Source organism: Arvicola amphibius, chromosome 7 (assembly GCF_903992535.2).
Source record: "Arvicola amphibius chromosome 7, mArvAmp1.2, whole genome shotgun sequence".
Classification (NCBI taxonomy): domain Eukaryota; kingdom Metazoa; phylum Chordata; class Mammalia; order Rodentia; family Cricetidae; genus Arvicola; species Arvicola amphibius.
Genome location: NC_052053.1, coordinates 22,128,691 through 22,147,276, shown reverse-complemented (window position 1 = coordinate 22,147,276; position 18,586 = coordinate 22,128,691). Strand labels below are relative to the sequence as shown.

Below are 18,586 nucleotides of genomic sequence, written 5' to 3'. Positions count from 1 at the left end.
CAACTGGTCTGGTCTCAGAGTTTCTTTGCAGCTTGGCTTTGCAGAGTCTGAGAAGGACTCTGAGCAGTCTGTATTGTTTACTCTTGGGAGGGAAGGACCTGGTAAATCTCCTTGGTTTCAGGGGCTTCCTGTAACAACTTTGAATTGTTTGCCTTTTGGTTTAAAGGGCTTGCTTGCAAGATGGAATGTTTTGATCTCAGAAGAAACTGCAGCACAGCACAGGGTAAGGGCTGTAGAGGAATGTGGGCTGGGGACTGGGAGGAAAAAATAATGAGGTTGGAACGAGTCTAAAGTTGCTGATTATTGTCTAATAGTCTCACTTCTCTATTTCTAATTATTTGTTTTATTGAAGTATCTGTATGCGCTACCATACAGTTCTCGAGCTTCGGGCAAGGGGCTGGAGATTGAAACACACAAAGACACACAGACAGAGAGACAGAGACACAGACCTCTAGGTCACTGGTAAGAAGCCCTTTATTCAATAGCACCATGGAGGCTTATATACCCAACACAGGTGGGCCAACAGGTGAAAACCTCATCCTCTGATCCTCAAGGCTAAGGCAACACGTGCTCGTGAAGCAGAGCTGGTAAACAACTTTGACACAGCTTTCAGTAACTCAAATCAGAAGGAAAGTACAGATCTCTAGCAGGGAAGAGCAGCTGGAGGCCAGCACTCCAAATGGTCCCAACAAAATCTAGGCACATGTGGCCTCTCGCTTACAGCTTTATAGAGCTGGCCATCATGGTAGCATTTTCATCACTGCCCATGATGCCTCCTACCTTCTACACTGGATTCTTTCCTCCCATCACCGGGCTAGAGTACAGCTGTACTGCTTCTCACAAATATCCTTGTATTAAAATGGTTTTGTCAGTGCAAAGTTTCCTATTATGTATGTATGTATGTATGTTTCCCTGTATGTATGGTGTATGTGGTGCTGGTTGGTTTTCATTAGCTTGACATAAACCTGTGTGTCCAATGGGAAGAAGAAACCTTTATTGGGAAGATGTTTCCATCAGATTTCCTATAGGGAAGTCTATGGGGCATTTATGCTCTTGATTAAAGGTTGTGGTGAGAGGACTCAGCCCACTATGGGTGGTGCCACCCCCGGGGTTCTGTGGTCCAGGGCTAGCTATATATATATATATATATATATATATATATATATATATATATATATATATATATATCAAGCTGAGCAAGCCAGTAAGCAGTGTTCTATAGTCTCTGCCTTAGTTCCTGCCTTGAGTTCTTGCCTGACTTCCCTCTGAGGGAGTATAAGGTCAAATAAACCATTCCTTCCCGAGTTGCACTTGTATGCATCACAGCAACAGAAAGCAAGGTAGGACATAAACAACCTATTGTTAAGACCTGCTTTAACTCGACATGGTATCTTTACAATTCGTGCATATAGTTGCAGGTGTTGTAATTCATTCCTTCTCACTATTGAATAATGAGATTTGATAATGCCATTTATTTACCCATTCACTAGCTGCTGAGGATTTTCCTTTGCCCAGCTCTTGGAAGTTTTGACTAGAACTCTTCGGAGCGTCTGAGTGTGAATCTCGGTGTGAACACACATGTTGCCTGAGCATGCTTCCTGTATCATGCTGACGCGTGTTTAACTCTGATAGAAACCACCAACGAGTTTCACAGTTGACATTATCATTTGACCTTTCTCACCCACGCTGTCACCAGCTATTATCATTTCACATATTTATCAACACTTAATATTGTTAGCTCTTAGCTTGAATCATGCAAGTATGTTGGAGGAGGGTGTGTCTGTGGTTTTTTTTTTTTTTTTTTTTTTTTTGTTGTTGTTATCTGCCACTCTTTGGCAAAGTTAAAAATTTGGGGTTTGTCTTTTATTGTTGGTTCCTAATAAGTCTCTCTGTTTTAAGATAAATTCTTGTTTCAGTGAATCCTTTAGCACATTTATTTTGTAAATATTTTCTCTTACCTATGAAAAAGGACTATCACCTATTTCATAGAGCAGTAAGAAGGAAATTGTGTCAGATACAAAGGTTCTGAAAGCTAACAACTACATAGGAAATGTGAGTTATCGTCTGCTATTTCTGTCCAACCAATAGAATTAAAATCTGCTAGAATGTTGAGGATGGTGTATGCAAGAGAAGTCTTTAGAAGAGAGCATCTTGGAGGAAATCGGTTAGGGTAGTAATGGGCTATATGGAAAACTGAATAGGATTTATAAGTGATCAGTACGGATTTAATCAAGGACAGAGCATCCCTTCAGGGCACTGGAAGATGAGGGAAGAGAGAAGGCAGCAACCAAGGGTGAGGCAATGAGCACATTGGGTAAACATGCCACTGACAGAGGGCTGCTTGGGTTTCAAGACGAGCTCTTGTCACTTACAAGCTATGTGATTATGGGCAAGTTATTGGGCTTCCCTACAGCAGAGCAGAGAGCCAGGCAAGGCAAGGCCCCAGGGGAAGTAATAAGCCGTGAGCTGGGGGGAGAAAACTCTTCAGATTTGCAACAAATAAAACAGAACAAGAGCAAAGACCGCAGGAATCTTGCCAGATGTGTCAACTCAGATGATGCTTACAGTTTTAGCAAGGTGTAATGTTGAAGCTTTTTCCCAGAAAGAGAAAAGAAAGGGCAAGGCCGTGAGCTCTGTTCTAGTTCCCGTTGCTGCAGCAAACACCCGACATAAACAACTGTTGAAACGAAGGGTTTACTTCCTTTTCAGAGGCTTCGATTCAGAGGTGGCCAGATCCATTCAGATGGGCACAGTGTGGCAGACAGTAGGACAGTAGAAATGGGTCACAGAGTAGATATCCATGCAGTAGCGGGGCCACAGGGGCTACTTACCACACCGTGACTGGGAAGCAGACGGGGAGGGGAGAAGAAGGGGGAGAACAAGGAAAAGGCAAAAGACAGCAAAGGGTCAGTGTGAGCCATCTTTCAAAAACATGCCCCCAAAGCCCAGGGAACAACTCCCTCCAATACAGTTCCATTTGGCTTTTAAATGTATAAATAAATAATCCACCAACAAAGGCAGGGTCTTCATTGCCTAACCCTTTCCCCAAAGCCTCTCATTTGGCAACTAAAGCCCCAGTACATGAGTCTGTGGGGATATTTCATAGTGAAGTCATACTGGAGGTAAGGAAAATGACAAATGCCAGGAACAGCTCAACTATCCACTTGGCAAGAATAGCATTGGCAAGAACAGCACAAAAAGTTTGGAGGACACAATTTAGGAACTGCATCCATGAACAGGTTTGGTGGCTTGCTCTAAAGATACTTAGGAGGCTGGAGAACAGGGGTAATTTTAGGAAGCGTAAGACTGAGAGTGGGCAGTGAAGATGCTTACACATACAGAGGAAGATTGAAATCCCCAAGAAATATAGGTCCCTTGCAGAAATGTCTCAGTTATACTATTTGGCCAAACAACACTGAAAATCGTCAACAGGTCTTTATTTAGCCTAATAACTTCTTGGCCATGTCGTATAGTTAATTCTGAGTGCATTTCTGATTTGTCTTCTATAACTGATGTCATCTCCATATTCAGAGTGTTTATACATTGTGCTCAAGAAAACAAGAAAGAGCCTGGCTGAAGCATCTGTCGGCTCAGTCTCAGACATTACCAAGCCCTCTGTGATACTGCTAGTGAGCTAGCTGTCTTTGCCTAGGACAGAACCGCCAGACTGGGGGGAACTGGAAGATAAAACTCTTCCTCTCACTTCCTGTGAGGTCATTTTAAGGTGTCACAAGAGCGGAAGCAGAGCTTACAATACTGCAGGGCTTTAACGACATACCTTGACTTTTGATCAAAGTGCTGATTCATACATTTTTATTAATTTACACTCTGACCCCAAAGGTTCTTTACAATGTGCACAGACTTGTAGAGGCCCCTCTGTGACAAGTCACTGGAGGACCTAGCAGGATCTGTCTTCCCTCCTGCTCCTCTACTTCTAAAATGTTAGGTCAAATTATATCTGGAAAACACCCAATCTTCAAAATTCACCTAAAGTTTATGCTACACCATTTACCACGTGAAAAAAATTAATCTCAACTGTATCCACCTCCAAGCCTTTAACATTTGTTTAGAAAAGACTTATTTCTGCTCTTTCTATAAAAACAGGTAAATATTGCCAGTTACTATCCTCATTCCGAGAAATCTGCAGCACACACACAAATAACTGAAAGGTTGAGGTATCTGTATTGATAATTTCAGTTTCAAAAAGAGATTCTGAAAAAAGATGTCTTACCACTTATGTGGTCCAGACTGACTGTCTCCATCCAAGACATTCATTGGATCATTGCTTAACTTTCCACTTTGCTTCTTTGGTGAAGTCACGTATCATATGTCCAAAATGGCTAGGAGGAATCATGGGGTTTATGCATATAAATACAGCATTGCTTTTCAAAAAAGGACAGAATATGTTCAAGAACTGTTTATATGCTGGGCAGGCTTAGAATCTGTATATATTACGTGTACAGAAAATAATCCATTATGAGCATATCTTGTGTTGGGTGCCAAGCTACATGACCTTTTGATACTGATGTCATGCCTATTCATATTAATAGGAGTTAAAGATACGGAGAGAACCAAAAACTGATGCCAAGAATGCATGGAATGGTTTCCATGGAGCATAATGGCACGATTGTCTTATAGAACAAAATTGAAAAGAGCTAGAAAACGGGAAAGGGTGTGGTGTCTATAAAAATGAAAAAGTTTATTCATGGATTCAAATTTATGCCTAAAATGAATTGGATGCAATATTTCATTCTCAGTTTTCAGGCAAAAGTTAGAAACTAGTTAAATAGTGATAGGATTTTCAGAGAAATCTGGCAAACTAACTCTCTGGGAATTTTCTTCTCCTCCACCTCAAATATTCCTAGCAGCAGCTCTTCATTCTTCTCTGGGAAACGAAAGAATAACTCACTTGTTTTCAATGCAACCCTTTTGAAAAGTTTCCTACCACTGTCCTCTTTAGGATGCCATGAGGACACTTCACATTCCCTTAGAGACCTGTCACTTCCCCCGCACATCTGGAAGGTCTTGTTGCTTGCGTCTATTTACCATGAAGAACCTAACATGGATACCAAGCAACTGAAAAACAAACCCTTGTCCAAATGATAGTCGAAAACATGTGCTTTGTCTTCTCATCAGATAGGTCACTTGTTCTTTATGTTCTGTAACCATAATTAAATCCCTCATTGTAAATTTGTGGCTTTAGCATTGCTGTGGTGGGAAGGATCCTGGCCATCTAGAGGCTGTCCAATAGCCTTAGGGTTCATCTAGAAGCTGTTCAATGGCCTTGGGGTCCATCTAGAGGCTGTCCAATAGCTTTAGGATCCATCTAGAGGCTTCCAATGGCCTTAGGATGCATCTAGAGGCTGTCCAATAGCCTTAGGATGCATCTAGAGGCTGTCCAATAGCTTTAGGATCCATTTAGAGGCTGTCCAATAGCCTTAGGATGCATCTAGAGGCTGTCCAATGGCCTTAGGGTCCATCTAGAGGCTGCCCAATGGCCATTCCAAGAACTAGTTTCTGTGCGAAGTTCCAGCGAAGGTGTCCTTCTATGGCAACCTTCAAATCATTCTGTAGTTTAGTTTCACAATTACTAGTTCGGATCGTTTTCTTATGGAGTCTTCCCTACTATGTTTAAATAGCTCTTTTTTACTCTTTTCTAAAAATTACATAGAATCTGTTTTTATTATTTCCTAAGGGTACTGGCTTCCTGCCTGAATTTGCCGTTTCTTCTTCTGCAGAGCAATATTTTTATGCTTAAACCTCCCCAACCTTTACCCCAGATCTCTGTGGGATCATTTAGTAGGGCCAGTATTCCATTTTAGAATGTTGTTTACTGGACTCACGGTCGTCTTAAGGCTCCATTTCCTGTACTCCTGGGCTCAATGGAACTTTTGCTTCTTGGTAGCTCCATCTTTCCTTTGATTGCTGCGCCCCTTTGTTTTGCTGTCGTCCACTTTCAATTCGCTGCACCTGAAAAGAAGTACCGTGTGAAGGGTTCTGAGACTTGACAAGTTTGAAATGTCTTTCATTTTGTTCTCACTTCTGATTGAGAGCTTGGCTGAGTGTAGATATCCAGGTTGAAAAAAAAAGATTCCCTTAGAACCTTCTAACATGATAAGAAGACTATATCTCCATATCACTAACATCACACTCAGTGTTTAAAGACTGCCTTTGGTACTTCTGTTCAGACAGGAACTGATGTTTAGCCAGAGAAACTAAGCAAGAAGATGAAATAAAGCCACGCCAAAAACAAAGGGAGAACTACCCTCACTGTTTACACAGGACTTGATCTTACACACAGGGGATCCTAAAAATATTCCTCAAAATGATTAAACCTGCAGAGGGAATTCAGCACAATTATGAGACATGAAGTCAATATAAAGTTCAGTCCTATATCTGTCCATTGCCAAGGAACAATCCAAAATGAAAATGAGGAAAACATTCTAAGCAGCAGCCAAAGAATACATCACTTTTATCTATTTATTTATATTTACTTTTGCCTTTTATTTTGTGCTTGTAATATAATTACATCATTTCCCCCTTCCTTTCCTCCTGTTGAACCCTCCCATACACCCCTTTTTTGTCAATTTCAAATTCATGGTCTCTTTTATTTTTATGATCTCTTGTGACATACACACACATGTAATATACATATATACATATATTTTTACTAACTATAACATGCTCACTCTGTAAAATATTACATGTATGCATATTTTCAGGGCTGACCATTTGACATTAGATAACCAATTGTGCTCTTCCTTGGAGAGGACTATTTCTCCCACTCTCAGAATTTCTTCCCTGTCTGTGGTTCTTTGTATAGAGTTGAGGTTTCATGCTCCCCCACCCCATCCTCTTTGGCATGTCTATTGTCCTTGCTCAGCTCATGTTTAAACAGTTATGTTGATGGGACTTTATGGGTGTAGCTCTGACATTGCTAGAAGACACAACTTCAGAGTAAATTCCCTGATCTTGGCTCTTATAATCTCCTGCTCCCTCTCCTGCAACATTTCTCGAGCCTTAGGAGAGACAGCATCTTGTAGGTATATCTGTGGAACTGGGTTCTAGAGCTCTGCATTGTGATCAGTTGTAGTTTTTTTGGGATACTCCCTATTGCAAAGAAAAGTTTCCTTTATGAGGGGTGAGGTCTACACTTATCTATGGATAGAAAAAAGTTATTTAGAATGTAGTTAGTGATTATGTTATTTTAATAAAGTGGAGTTGTAGAATAAATGGAGTTGAGGAATGTTAAATAAGTATGCACTGAAAACTGCAGAAACATTGCTGAAAAAAAATTAATGGTCACCAAACAAATGAAAACATATACATGAATGGATTAGGATTGCTATTGGTAAGCTATCAGTACCCAAAGCAATTGATGGAGCCAGTGCAATGTGCATGAAATACATTGTGCATCAAAAGCAGTGTGCATCAAATGCAGTGTGCATCAAATGTAGTGTGCATCAAAGATTTGTCTGTTCCTCACGAGAGGCCATATCTCAGATTCATTCAAATTGGCAAGCCTAAAAAAAAGAAATATAAACCAATAATGAAAAAAAGCCCACCAAAATTGGATGTCTTGCACTTTCCATTTTCAAAACTTTTACAGAATGATAGTCATCAAGTCAGCACAATGATGCATAAGATATTGGTGAATTATAATTATGAGCGGAAGCCAAAACTCATTTCTCTCTGGGCCAACTGATTGCAATACTGAGACCATTTCCTAAGAAAGAAGACCTTCAGTAATTTTTTGAAACAACTGGATATCTACTTGCAAGAGAATGAACTTTTGCTTTTAATTTCCTTCACGTATAAAATTTAATTCAAAACACACTAAAGACCCAGATAAAATATAAAAGTATATAACTCTCAGGAGAAACCTGAGCTAAACTGTGACACTATGCACCTCTTAGACAAAACACTGGAAGTACAAGTAACCAAAGAAAAGCAAATTGGGTTTTATCAAAATCAAAAGGTTTAACTCCTCCAAGCATGCTATCAAGAGGATGAAAAACAACCCGTGGAACGGCATATTTTAAAATCATGTCTCTGGTAAAAGTCTGAAAATATAAAAATCTCTTGTAAATCAACAATAAAAAGACAATTCTAAGTCTAAAGACAGATAAATACAATATGGCTTTTGAATGCACATTTACTCAAAGAACATATTCTGGTTTCCAAGAAGTGCATGAAAAGGTGTTCAGTGTTATTCAGTAATCAGTGTAATTAGAAAAAGCCCATGGTGAGATACTACCTCACGCATAGGGGGACTCCCATGGGGAAGGAGAAGAGAAAAAGAAAAAGGAGAGAATGGCAAAGACAAGAGAAAGTGTGAACTTTCACACACTACCATGGTGAAGTTTATCCTATTTATTTATTTTATTTTTTTGTAAATATACAGTTTTGATAAAAATAAAAGTATTTTATTGTATTTTACATGTATAGGTTGTTTTTGCGCATGTGTATGCATGAATATGTATGCAATATATGTATGCTTGGTGCTCTTAGTGGTTAAATAGAGCGCATAGGATCCCCTGGAACTGTTGTTACAGGTTGAGCCACCATGAGGTTGCTGGGAACCAAATCTGGGTCCTTTGTGTTTACAGCTCTAAATAGGTCATGGGACCTGAGAAAATGAAGTTGATAAATGAGTCAGACTAAAGTCTCATGCAACAGCCAACTTTACTGAGAGCATCAGACAATTTATAGCTTGGGGGTTAAGAGGAATCACAAGGACAAGCCACACATAACAAAAAGCACGTTTTCCCACAGATGCATATAAACAAATAGCAATAGTCAGTTGTAATGAATAATCTGAAGTAAACCCACTCCTATCTGCTACACCTGGGAGAAGCGTAAAAACACACTCCATAAACAATTTCATGCTTTTGAGGAAACTGAGGTCACAAGAAATTCTTGTCCTGTTTTCTTGAAGTTTTCTCACAAGCACTCAGATTTCTCCTCACAGGACTCCATTCCTGGACCATGTTCTGCTGACACTCTGCAAGAACAAGAAGTGCCCTTAACCCCTGAGCCATCTCTCCAGCCCCTATCCTGTGCTTGCTCATCTTAAAAACAGGAACAAAAGAAGTCGAGGGAAGATGAAGGCCAGTGTGGTTCAGGTGGCTGGTTGGACTTCACAGTTGGTTGAGGCTTTACCACAGCATAAAAACAGCATAGGGGTGGCCTTGTATGTGTTGTGAAGACATTCTTTACATTTGTAGTGGGCTTTATTTAAAGCTTTACTTTAAGAAAAAGAGATTACTCTCAACAATCGGGGAGGCCTTTATAAAGTCAGCAAAAAGACTTTAAGAGCAAAAAGGGAGTGGACCCCAAGACTGTAGCATCTATGACTCCTGCCTCATTTTCCAGTCTGCTGGTCCTGTCTTCAAATGCTAGACTTGCTGTTTAATACACTGTGTGCCAATTTTAAACTACCTACTCACACATCTACAACTATTTATCTATCTATCTATCTATCTATCTATCTATCTATCTACCTACCTACCTACCTATCTATCTATCTATCTATCTATCTACCTACCTACCTATCTATCTATCTATCTATCTATCTATCTATCTATCTATCTATCTATCTACCTATCTATCTACCTATCTATCATTTATCTATCTATCATTTATCTAATTTTTAATTACTTCTTGACTTTTTAGCGAAGATCAAGTGTACTTTCTTATTTACTATGTGTGAGTATTTGTGAGTGAGTGTGTATCACATGTGTAGAGGTCAGAAAACAACTTGCAGGAATCAGTTCTCTCCTTCCGCCATGTGAGTTTGGGGATCAAATTCTGCTAATCAAGCTTGGTACAAAGCATCTTTACCCACCAAGCCTCCACGCTGACCTCTACCTATTGTCTGTCTATCTCCATCATTGGTATGTGCATACATGTATGAGTGTGCATGTTTGAATCTCTATCATATGTTTATGCATGCACGTATATGTGCTATGTGCAACTCTATCATCTATGTATCTATCAAAACCATCTATATATGTATTGTACGTATCTATTCTTCTATCTCTATCATCTGTATACCTATATATCTATGTGTGTTTCTGTGTATCCATATATTTTTCTGTCTGTCTTCTATACATCCTGCATCTTCTATGGATGCTGCTTTTTCTGGAAAATCTGGATTGATACAACACTGTAAAAATATTCTTTTAATCAACTGAAGGCCATTTTTCTAATCTTATCTTAAGAGTTGCCGATGAGAATCGTGGTACCTGCCTGGTGTTCAGGCTTCTGTTGCGTCTTCTTCTCTTTGGAAGCCTTTGGAATTATATTTGGTTCAGAAGTTAGGCTCCAGTTGTCTGGGTTTTGGTCCTCCTCAGGCCAGCCATTTTACTGTATGAAGACACACTTCTTATTTTGGTTCTAGAAGGTAGTTAAACAGTTCCTTTTGTTATCTTCATGCCACTGCTTTCGCCGTTTTCTAAGTTTCCTGTGCTGTCAGATGGGTGTGGCCTTTTTTGACGCTCTGCTATGTGCCCTGCTCTCTGTGTTCTGCATTTTTAGAAAGAAGTTGTGTGGTTTATCCTTCTATTGGGGGGGGGGGGTGAGCATTTTTGAAATTACATTTGAAAATTTCAAGAGCTCATATATCTTGTAATCATTCTTTTTCTTATTTTAAAATTCTAATCTTCTCTAGAATTTTGAATGAAATATTGTCTGTTGAAGTCATCTTTTCCTTCAAGGCACAGCTCTCTGTCTGTCTACAGTGACAGAGAGCGTGAAGCAGTGGTCTGACAGGTAAGGGTTCAGATATCACTGGTAATGTAGACGGACAGCGTGACCTTGGGCAGGCAGCGCGTGCACCTCTGCCTCCGTCTCGCAGAGCATAACACTTGTGCTCAGCTGGCAAACATGGAGAGAGCGTTATGAGCACAATTAGCCGACACCTAGGGAGGCCCCAGTAAAGGGACGATGTAATTAGTAGCTGTTCCTTAGTGCTGCAAGCTTTACTCCTAAGACTCACGGATCCTCGCTGCTGTTGGTACCTAAGAGTCCACAGCTTCTCCTGGGTTCCACTATCTGCCCTTTTCCTGGCTGTGGCCACTTCCATGTGGACTCAAGGCTGTTTCTCTTTCCCCTCCTCCATTTATCGGGAGACACCTTTTAATCAATTTTTCATTTTCCAGAAATTTGGAGAAATAACTTATTAACTAGCTAAAAATCCCTCTAACCTGTCTCCTTCCTAGGAAATTATACTTTCTTATTTTTTTTAAATCCTCCATTTCTATTTTAACGTGTTTCAAGATGGTAAAGAGAAAAATCCGTGTGTTCAGGTACCATTTTGAACCCAAATTCTCAAAATAGTTAGAGAATTTTTTTGCAGCCTGAGTTCTAGTTTAATTCTAAATTGAAATATTTTATTGATATCACATGTAAGTTCATAACCTTTCTAGAAAGCCTATTGCTAGTCTTTATATAGTTTTACTTGTCTCAATATCATTAGATCAGTGTCATTTAGTTTCTCGTGTGTGTGTGTGTGTGTGTGTGTGTGCCCCCGCGTGCACGTGTGCAGAGCACACCCCCACATCTATCTTGGTCAAGGTCTTTCACCTTCTTTGGGACAATGTTGCCTTTCTGTTGGTTGTCTGTTGTTTGATTAGCTCACGCCATGGTCCACAAGCTTTGAAGGGTTGGTTGTTCTGCCTTTGCCTTCTCTCCTGTCTCACCATAGGAGCACTCAGATTCCACATGGCACACGATGTCACCCTGGTTTGTGTGGCTTCTAAGGAATTCCAATTCAGGTCCTCACACTTGCATGACAAGAGCTTTATCCATCATCTACCCAGTCCCTTATTTCCCCCTCTTTGGAAAGCAAATTAATTTTTATCATTTATTTTAAAATCACACTTAGGGTAGAGAAATTGCATTGTAAGGAAAGCTTTATATAAAATAAGCTGTCATCCCTACACACTGGGATAATTAGTGATGGCCTCCAGCTTTTTGTTCATGTTCTCTTCATGTTCTCTTCTTCAATTCTGAGTCTACTCAGTTCTCACTGAGTAGCATTGCAGCTGACACAGGTTCTCCTGACCGCAGGCCGGGGGGAAAACTTCCCTTTGCTGCTGTTACAGATGACTCCAAACCCTGCAAGGGGGACTATGTCTGCAGCCCATTCCTCTGGAATATTCTTCACCAACACCCTTACAACAGATTCCTCAGAAACAGAGCCAAAGGAAAAGAACAATTTAAAAATGTTTTTAAACATATGACCGAGCTACCTTCTGGGTCACTTGTATCAACTTAAGCAGGATTGGTAATGGTAATGCTATATTTTGCTCTTACTTTTAATACTAACAATTAATATATCAAGAATTTTAAAGTATAAAACCAATAAGTCTAATCCCTCTTTATGTTTTTTTAATAATGAAGAAAATAAATTTAAAAATAATTTAGATAGCTATCTCTGTGTGTTGTTTCTTTTTGCAAATTGTTGAGTTTTGTAGTGTCCACTCTTAAAATTCTTTTGCTCTACCTTGTAATTTGCTTTCATTGGGAACATTGTCTATACTAGGCACCATTCTAAGCACTGGTTATACAAGACTAAATGGACAGTCAACTCCCTGCAGAGTTTATACATTGGTAAGGGGGCAGATAGATAATAAAATAAAGTATATACTCGGTCAGATGGTGAAATGCTTTGGATGGAGCATAAATCAGACAAGAGTGGATGTGCCTGAGAGTGAGCTCTTGCTTGATCTGAGCTAAGAGCTTTCAGGAAGAGGAATAGCCAGGACAAAAGAAGGCCTTGAGGTAGAAGCCTGCTTCCTCTCCTCATTAAGGAATTACAAGGAGGACAGGGAGCAAATAAGGAGTGTATACAAACCATTGGGTATGTGCTGTCTTTGGGTACCAAACAGATCATGTTAAGTGCTTAGAGATGAACCATGGCAATAGCTTTGACTTTTACTATGAAAGAAAATGGAATGTAATTGGAAGGATATAAACAGAAATGGCATACTATAACTTATACTTTCAAAGGAATTCTCTGGTGGTTGTGTGGAAAGTAATCTGCAGGAGACAAGGGCATCAACTAAGAGATCATTCAGTAGGTTAGAAGTGGCCAGATTCTGGATTTGTTTTGTATCTATATTTATTATTAACATTTTTTGATAAATGGTCCAATGTAACATAGACTGACTTCATATCACTATAAGGCCAAGGATCACAGCTACATTTAAGAGAGAGTTACCACCCATCCATTCATCTGTCCGCTGCCCAGTAATCTATCTACCATTTATTCAATTCATCAATGAATGTTCATCCTATTGAAAATTATAATTTTAAATCATTTTTGTCATGTTATTTGTTTGGGACTTATTATCTTTAGTTTATGTGTATGTTTCTGTGCCTGGGTAAAAGCTTCATGCAGATAAACTTCTCCATGTTCAGTGGGATGTGTGAATGTTGTCCTAGGCAATGGGGTCTTGATGTCAGTTTGCAGAGAGCAACCATTTGTCTTAGCATCAGCCTGGGATGTTTGGAGATTACCATGGGACTATTTTGACCAACAACTCAATCGAACGCAATCCAGTTCATCCCCTGGAAGTCTTGCCTGGCTATAAGAGATGACCAGTTGAGACTATGCAGTCCCCATTACAAGGTGTCCTCATTAGGATCACTTTCATAGACTTCAGGAAGCTTCCACTGCTCTAGATTTTCACACCAGCCCCTAAGCACCTCCCCCAATTCTAGTCGTCTCTCTCTGAATTCTCTCCTTCTATCCTGCCCCCTCACCTGATCCTTCCCAGTCCATTCCCCTGCTCCCAGTTCACCCTTAAAATCTATTCTATTTCCCTTTCCCAGGGAGATCCATGCACCACCCCCACCTCCACTCCACACCTCTCTTTCCCCTAATTTCTCTGGGTCTACAGATTGTAGCTTGGTTGTTGTTTACTTAACAGCTAATATCTAGCTATGAATGAATACATACTATATTTGTCTTTCTGAGTTTTGGTTACTTAACTCAGGATGAATTTTGCTAGGTCTATATATTTGTCTGCAAATTTCATGACATTTTAAAAAAATAACTGAGTAATACTCCATTGTGTAAATATATCACATTTTCTTTATTAAATCTTTGATTGAGGGATAAATAGGCTGTTTCCCGTGGTGTTACGAATAACGCCATAATGAACATGGTTGCGCAAGTGTTCCTGTGGTAGGATAGAATATGCTTTGTGTATATGCCCAGGAATGGTATAGTTGGGTCTTGAGGTGAACTGATTCCCAATTTTCCAAGGAACCACCACACTGATTTCCATAGTGGTTGTACAAGTTTACACTTCCACTAGCAATGGAAGAGTGTTCCCCTTGTTCTACATTCTTACCATTTGTTTCTTGTGTTATTGATCTTAGCCATTCTGTCAGGTATTTGATGGAATCTCAAAATAGTTTTGATTTGCATTTCCCCTATGGCTAAGGATGTTGAGCATTTCTGTGTTTCCCAGCATCTGAGAATTTTCTGTTTAGATATGTACCCCATTTTTAGATTATTTGTTTTTTGTTATTTATTTTCTTGAGATATATATATATATTTGATATTCATCCTCTCTTTGATGTGGAGTTATTTAAAAAGTTTTTTCCCATTCTGTAGACTGCCGCTTTGTTTGATTGACAGTGTCCTTTGCCTTACAGAAGCTTTTCAGTTTCACAAGGCTACATTTATTAATAGTTGATTGTAGTACTCACACTATTCATATTCTGTTGAGAAAGTCTACTTCTGTGCCAAGGCATTCAAGGCTCTTCCTCACTGTTTCTTCTACATGTTGTGGGGATTTGAAAGAAAATAGCCCCCATAGAGAGTGACACTATTAAGAAGTGTGGCTTGGTTGGAGTAGATATGGCCTTGTTGGAAGAAGTGTGTCATTGTATGGGCAGGATTTGAAGTCTCATATGTTCCTTCTATGCCCATTGTGACACAGTAGCTGCCTATGGGTCAAGATGTACAACTCTCAGCTCCTTCTCCAGCACTATGTCTGCCTGCATGCTACCATTTCCACCTGCCATTATGATAATGGACTAAAACTCTGAACCATTAGCTAGCCCCAATTAAATGTCTTCCTTCACAAGAGTTTATCATGGTCATGGTGTCTCTTCACGGTAGTAGAAACCTTAAGACAGAAGTTGGGTACCAGGGTCAGGTGGTAGTGACGCACGCCTTTAATCCCAGCACTTGGGAGGCAGAGACAGGAGGATTTCTGTGATTTCTAGGTCAGCCTGGTCTACAGATCTGGTTTCAGGACAGCCATGCTTAGGCAGTAAAGGAAACATTTTAAACAGAAAGCTAGTAAAGATGTATTGAACAAGGAGGCCAGCCATGGTCCGGTCCCAACAAACAGCAGAACTTGGCAGCTTTGGCCACATGGTTCTGGCTTTAGAGTCAAGGATAGAAGAAAGTGACATGAAATCTTCCTCTGTGACTAAGAAGAGCTGCGGAGGCCAGGCATGTGTCAGGGGTGTCCCTTCATGAAGACCCAGAAAGGCCATTGTGAAGCTGGGAAGGTGAAGTCTGGATTGCCATGGAGACCCCAAGATGTTGGAGATGCCAGGGCTGTGGGTACCTGCTGAAGAGTGCTGCTAACAGGGAGTGGAACCAGCCCAAGAGAAAGAAGTGTGTTACAGTAAAAAAAAAAAAAAAAAAAAAAAAAAAAACCTGAAAAGAATTGGAGATCTGAAGAGCATTTTGCCATCAGACATGGAGATGCAGAGTTTGGAGTTTGCCCAGCTGGTTTTTGGCCTTGCTTTGGTTCAGTATTTCCTCACTACGCTCTCCCCTTTCTACATTTTGGAATGGTAATAAGTATGTGATATGTTTTTTTTTTATTTTGATTTTATAGGGGATTACAGTTAGATTGCATGAATCATGGTAGAGTCTTTGAACTTTAGACTTTTAAATAAATCTGAGACTATTATAGACTGTGGAGACTTTTGAAGTTGGACTGAAAGCATATTTTGCATTATGATATGGCTACAAGCCTGTGGAGGCAGGGAATGGAATGTGGTGGTTTGGAAGAAAATGGACCCCACAGGGAGTGACATTATTATGATAGTGTGATTTGGCTGGAGTAGGTATGGCCTTGTTGGAACTGTGTCACTGTTGGGGATGGGTTTTGAGGTATCCTGTGCTCAAGCTATGCCCAGTGTGACACAGTTGCTGCCTGTGGATCAAGATAGAGAACTCTCGGGTCTTTCTCCAGCACACATCTGCCTGCATGCTGCCACTGTCACCTGCCATGATGACAATAAACCTCTGAACTGTAAGCTAGCCCCAGTTAAATGTTTTCTTTTATAAGAACTTGTCACGGTCATGGTGTCTCTTCACAGCAGTAGCAATCTTAACTAATACACACATTCAGTGTGACTGGTTTTATATTGAGGCCTTTGATATACTTAGACTTGAATTTTGAGCAAGGTGATAAATGTGGAATTATTTGCATTCTCCTACACACAGCATTCAGTTTGGCCGGCAACATTTGTTGAAGAAGCTGTCTGGTTTGTTTGTTTTTTTTCAGTATATATATTTCTGGCTCCTCTCTCCCACCCAAATAAGGTGTCCAAATGTGTTTGGATTTATGTCTGGGTCTTCAATTTGATCCCACTGATCAATGTGTCTGATTTTATGCCAATAGCATGTGGTTTTTATTACTATTGCTCTGTAGTACAGCCTGAAATCAGGAATGGTGATACCTCTGGAATTCCTTTTATTGTACAGGATTGTTTTATTATCCTTGGGTTTTTGTTTTTCCATATAAAGCTGAAAATTATCCTTTCAAAGTCTGTAATGAAATTGTGTTGGGATTTTGATGGGGATTGCATTGAATCTGCAGATTGCTTTTGATAGGATGGCCAGTTTTACTTATGTTAATCTTACTGATGCATGGGCAAGGGAGATCTTTCCATTTTCTGATGTCTTCTTCAATATATTTCTTCAAAGACCTGAAGTTTTTTATCATACAAGTCTTTAATCTTGCTTTGTCAGAGTTACCCCAAGATATTTTATATTATTTGAGGCCATTGTAAAGGGTGTTGTATCTCTGGTTTCCTTCTCAGTCCATTGATCATTTGTATATAGAAGGCTACTGATTTTTTTTAAAATTTAGTTTTGTATTCAGCCATTTTAATGAAAGTGTTTATCAGATGTAGGAGTTCACAGGTGGAACTTTTAGGGTCAGTTATGTATTATTATATCATCTGTAAATAGTGATACTTTGACTTCTTCCCTTCTAGTTTGTATCCCCTCAATCTCTTTCAATTGTCTTATCAGTCCAGCTAAAACTTCAAGTACTATATTGAATAAATATGGAAAGACTGGACAGCCTTGTCTTGTTCCTGATTTTAGTGGAATTGCTTTTAGTTCTCTCCATTTAATTTGATGTTGGTTATGGGCTTGCTGTAAATGGTCTTTATTATGTTTAGTTATGTCCCTTATGTCCCTAATCTCCTCAGGACTTTTATGATGAAGAGGTGTTGAATTTTGTCAAAGACCTTTCCTTCTAATGAGATGATCTTTTTTTTTTTTTCTTTCAGTTTGTTTGGCCAATGGATCACATTTACTGATTTTGTATATTGAACCATTCCTGCAGCTTTGGGATGAAGCCTACTCAATCATGGTGGATGATCATTTTGATGTATCTTTAGGATCACCACTTTAATGTATGCTTCTAGTATGTAGCTCTCAAACATTTATTTCTCATTTTTATATTTTGCCAATCATTTATTTTAATTCCTTTTAAAATTACTTCTTAATTTATGTCTTTGTTGCATTTATTTTGCTACTCTTTCATGGCTCTTTGAAAGAAATACTTAGTTCATTTTGTTTCTTTGTGTTCTGAGTTTGCCTCAGACAAGTGCATTGGCTGTGACTCACTGGTAATGACATCAGGTTCCCATTGTCGCTCTCTCCTTAACACCCAGACTTTCAGATTTGTCCCAAGAGTCATCTGTTAATGACTTCTTCATAATCATCTGTCTTTTTTTCAGTTTACACTGCTGAAATTAATTTCTAGTTGCAATGGCCTGTGGTCAGAGACTCTGCTTTGCTTAATTTCTGCTTTCTTGAACTCCACTGAGGTTTTCTACTCTTAATGAATGCTCAATTTTATGATTTTTCCACGAAGTTTTAAAATAGGAGTAGTATTTTTTTCAGTATTGTTTGCTGAATACTAAATTCCACTTATAATCACAAATCAGTTTTTAAAAATTATGTTATTACTATTTCAATTTTGCAATTTTTGGTTAATATGTCAAGAAGTAGAGATATACTTATGTCACTCATGTTTCATAGTTTTATGTCTTATTGCCTTCATTGATTTTGCAACTCACTTATACAAAGACTTTTGTTGTTATATGATAATCTCTTTGTTGTACTTTTTGCCTCAAATTTTGTTTGACTGATATTAATCTTGCATTCACTGCTTTCTTTTGGTATTTTAATTTTTTTCCTGATAGAGCTGTACAGATGTGTAAGGCCTGGCCATCTGAGTGTATCATTAGATATTAGCTTAATTATAAACCAATGGGGATGAGTTAACATTGGCAAATTTCCGGTTTT

At 39.2% G+C, this 18,586-nt stretch overlaps 1 long non-coding RNA gene across 1 annotated transcript in view; it reads left to right on the top strand.

The window, feature by feature from the left end:
- The window catches only part of LOC119818840, a 37,884-nt gene extending 19,947 nt beyond the window's left edge, over positions 1 to 17,937 (top strand). The window contains exon 4 of the long non-coding RNA XR_005286191.1: positions 17,563 to 17,937. This is a non-coding gene — a long non-coding RNA (uncharacterized LOC119818840). The remainder of the gene's footprint in view (positions 1 to 17,562) is intronic.
- Positions 17,938 to 18,586: the final 649 nt, after the last annotated feature.